The 4,715-nt window shown below is 38.2% G+C and overlaps 1 non-coding gene across 1 annotated transcript; it reads left to right on the top strand.

Moving 5' to 3' along the window:
* The first annotated feature begins 4,278 nt into the window (after positions 1-4,278).
* Trnap-cgg (transfer RNA proline (anticodon CGG)) lies at positions 4,279-4,353 on the top strand. The gene has a single exon. It is a non-coding gene; the product is annotated as a tRNA-Pro (tRNA).
* The last annotated feature ends 362 nt before the right edge of the window (positions 4,354-4,715 follow it).

Raw genomic sequence — 4,715 nt, 5'->3', positions numbered from 1 at the left:
ATATCAAGCACATAGCAATATAGCTTGCTTAGCAGTATTGCTTGCGCAGTATAATTTCCAAGATATAGGCCGGAAATTATTTCTCTCGAAACCCAAAACCTTAATGAGGCTGTAAAGCACTGAGTAAGTAGAAACCAATCTCTTCTGCAAAAATCTTTATGTGAAACATCGAAAAAATAGAGGAAACTGATATTTCCACTTGCAGATACCAATGTTGGTGATATAACAGATTCCAAATCATGCTTATAATTTACAAAGTCAACTAACGTGTCATATCTAGAGAACGAGCAAATGTGTCTTCCACCTCTCTTTCACCTGCTAGATGCACTCAGCACACACCACAATCGATGTTCTCTCAACCAAATAAAGATGGGAAATGTCAAGAAGCAGTCAATCACACAATTTACATGGGAGGGAATAATGGTCCAGCACAAACACATGTCTATATTGAATCTTCTCAAATTTCCACTTGATCACGAAAGCTATCCAACACATACTAAGTATTATATTGCTATTCAGCCATCTAGAGGATGACACAGTTATGTCAGCTGTTGTCCTCCTACTCACAAATACATAATCGTGCGACACATGTTCAAGAAATATGATTTCATAAACACTGAGATGCGTGAAAATATGCTTCATCATGCATATGTTCTAATACATTTATTCTTTACTACTAAGACACTCTTACACTCTAGTCAACTTAAGGAAATTCCTGACACCTGGCAGCACTTTTGGCAGCTTTCATTTGTGAGGTGCTAACGGCTTCAGACGAAGTCAGTGACCATGTATAGAGCTACAACGATGCCTTGTCACAGAGACGTTTACAGAATCGCGTTGTAGACATGAGAAACAGCTGTGCTTATACGTTTGAACATTATGCATATTTCTCTGTATGACTGTTTAATTTCAAAGTTTCTATTTTCATTAAAATTTTGAAGGTACCTTAACTAAAATACAGGGAGAGAAGGCCATTTATAGCTTGTACAGGAAGCAAATGGCACCTATAAGAGTCAATGTATATGAAAGAGAAGCAGTGGTTGAGAAGGGAGTGAGACATATTATTATATTAATTATATCGCCGATGTTATTCAATCAGTACATAGCAGTAAAGAAAACCAAAGAAGAATGTAAAGTAGAAATTTAAGTCCAGTGAGAAGAAATAAAATCTTTAAGGCTTGCTGATGACATTGTAGTTCTCTCAGAGATAGTAAAGGACCTGGAAGAGCAGCTGAATGGAGTGGACGACGTCTCGAATGGAGATTATAAAATGCATATCAACAAAAACAAAACAAGGATAATGGAATGTAATCTAAATAAGTTAGGTGATGCTGAGGGAATTAGATTACTAAACGAGGAAACTTAAAGTGGTAAATGAGTTTTGCTGCTGGAGGACCAAAATAAATGATGAAGGCCGAAGAAGACAGAATATGAATTGTAGACTGGCAATGGTCAGAAAAATGTTTCTGATGTAGAGGATTTTGTTAACATCGAATATAGATTTAGGTGCGAGGAAGACTTTTCTGATAGAATTTATTTGAAGTGTCGCCACATATGGAAGTGAAACATCAACAATAAACAGTTTAGACAAGGAGAGAACAGAAGCGATTGAAATTTGTTGCTACAGAAGAATAGAGAATGTTAGATGGGTAGATTATGTAACTAATGAAGACTTACTGAACAGAATCATCAGGAATACATAGAAATGAAATTTTTGTGTTGTTAAGGCAGGTCCACACTGAGCTCAATAAACCATGGCCCTCCTAGGCTCAGACAGTGTGTGGTTCCACTTGGAGCGCGTGCACGGTTGCAGATGGAGGGAGACAAGACTGTAAAAATCTAAACACCTGCCGATCAGGCCATGAAGGCGCAACAGTACCGACCAGCCGCCGTGTCATCCTTAGTCCACGGGCGTCACTCGATGCAGATATGGAGTGGCATGTGGTAAGCTCATCTCTCTCCTGACCTCATGTCACTTTATGAAACAAGAGCCACTACTTCTCAATCAAATTGTAACATGGGTGAATCTGGTTCTGATCTATCTTGCTATCATAGTTGCATAAGGACACCCTGTGAGTGTTTTAGGAATTTGGTTTTGAGCCTACAGCCAGCAAGACAGATACCATCTCATGCATGTAGAATTTGGAAGAGTGCAGCAGTACATACAGTGATGTAATCAGACAATGATCTCAATGTCGGCTCCATTACACACCCTGTAAAGGAAACGTTATCACTAATAGAAATTAGTGTACAGGTTCAAGCATAGCTATATGTTGTCAAAAATGAAAATTTTAGATTTTCGTTATTAAGGTTTATTTTTACTCTAAGTATGACTTGATGTCATAGAAAAATGATGTACAGGATGACAAAATATTGATATTGGATGTTCACAACTGTGAACCGAAATTCCTATTATAAGGTTCTTTAACAGTAAGATAGTTGATGACCATGTCTGGGAGCCGATAAAAATACAAAAAAGTTAAATACAATTGGGGCCAAAGATATCAATTACACTCAAATGCTCAATGGAAATACCCAAATTGAATGGGCGTTGGTGAACAACAATCAAAAATAAGTACACAGTTAAAACAATTCAGTGACTTTATGTTATAAAGCACACTACAGTGGCTTACAAATTTTTCATTAAATCGGATATCTCGCGTTTCTGCTTCAATTAAGCCCAACAATCGTGAATATGTTCAACTACAGGTCATGGGTGAATGTACGAAACTTAGGAAAGACCGAGACAACTGCAGTTCTGAGGGTCAATTGAATATCATTTGCTGGTGTAGCACGTGCGCGATTGATTACCTTGCATCGGTGGCGGCGGTGGCAGCTGTCGGCATCAGCTGTGAACCTGAGAAACTATTCTGAATCTCTCGGAACTGTCAAACACAATCTGTTACAGTTCTTCGTCTTTGGTGAAGCTGAGACTCCTAGTTATTCCCTAGCTAAGTTAAATGGCATGGTACACGCCGTTTGTCTGGAATAGCATGTACTTCATTGCCCTCAAATCGCTTGCAAGCATTACTCGGTGCGCTTCTCCATACTAGAATACTTTGCAGGTCAACTCCTTAGGAGTTAACGTGAGCCTGTGAACAAGTGTTCACATCATGATTCTAGCAATCATCCCAGCATGGCATGAGTTTGCTACCTGAAACACTGGACGATTTCCTGCAAGAGAAGAAGGGAATTATTCTCTTTGCATTTGCCTATATCAAAGGTGGTGGCCACACATTTTCTTTCTGGCCAATCGGAGCATTTGTACTTGTTATAACTCCCCCTACTGGAATTTTTGTAGCCTATCATAGGGGTTTTAACACAGGAGACTCCAGTGAGTCACCAATGTTTTGAGTTGGGTTTCTCTGAACGTTTATCTTCCATCTCCAGCTGTGTTCCTGTAGAAAGGCTTCCCGAACTGTCACTGTTAAAAGCAGGAACAAGGGATGGCCTACGTAGTGGCTCCACCATCTCACTGTGTCTGCTAGGTGGCGTGGCGAGGGTTTCAGCCTACATGGGACAGGCATTGCCATAAAAAAAATTCTCCTTTCCTCAGAACTGCATCTTGTAGCTCAGGTCGAGGAAATTACTTGCATGTAATTATGTAATTACTAGTGGTTTATACTCATGAAATGATGACCTGTTCATTGGATCTGCATATCAATTAAATTCGTACAATATCACGTAACTATGTCGTGTGACACATTGTGTTAACCAGGATTGTTTCGGGAATTCTGTGTAACGTTCGTGGTATGTTTGACACTGTACATATCACCACCTTTCTGAGATAATTTTTTTTACTGAGGTAGACAATGGTTGAGGTGTTCTCCAAGTCACGCAAAAATTATACTTTTCTGAGGTATTGAGTATTGGTGAGCCACTTAGTCTAGACCTTATTCAATTTAATTCCATTGGTTTATATAGTTTAATTTTTAACATGGTTAACATTGTTAATGATATAATTGTCTCCCTTAAGTGAAGAATATAAATTTGTATACTGATATCAGTTTCTTTTTCTTCTTTATTTAAATGTGTTGTGTGTATTTTAGATTTTATATCGAAGATGAGGAGCTTCTCACGTCGATCTTTGAGTGCTATTTTCTCATACACTTATAATTTACATCAGCTCAGAAGTTAAATGACTTTACAGATAATACAAAAATACAATCCAGAATGAGATTTTCACTCTGCAGCGGAGTGTGCGCTGACATTAAACTTCCTGGCAGATGGAGACGAGGTGCTGGCAGAAGTAAAGCTGTGAGGAGGAGACGTGAGTCGTGCTTGGGTAGCTCAGTTGGTAGAGCACTTGCCCGCGGAAGGCAAAGGTCCCGAGTTCGAGTCTCGGTCCGGCACACAGTTTTAATGTGCCAGGAACTTTCACAAAAATACAATGTTTACATTCTGCTGTTTGTTTTACAACAGTTGTGATGCTAACCACTAATGTAAGGTCAAAATAATTCGTTGGCAAAACCTAATCATTCCAAAATTTTAGGTGTTTTTCGTATTGCTTTATGTAAATTCGAAAATATTATACTCATAAACAATGTTCATAAACACATATTATTCTAAAAAAATATTGCTCTGTCAGACAATGTGGCTCTTTAAAGAAAAATTGCGTTGATAATTATTAATAAGTAAAAATTTGAAAATATTACACTCATAGGCAGTAAATTAACTTTACAAAAATTGTATCTTTAAGACACATTATACAAGAC

Source organism: Schistocerca cancellata, chromosome 3 (assembly GCF_023864275.1).
Source record: "Schistocerca cancellata isolate TAMUIC-IGC-003103 chromosome 3, iqSchCanc2.1, whole genome shotgun sequence".
Classification (NCBI taxonomy): Eukaryota; Metazoa; Arthropoda; class Insecta; order Orthoptera; family Acrididae; genus Schistocerca; species Schistocerca cancellata.
This window is presented reverse-complemented; position numbering and strand designations above follow the sequence as displayed.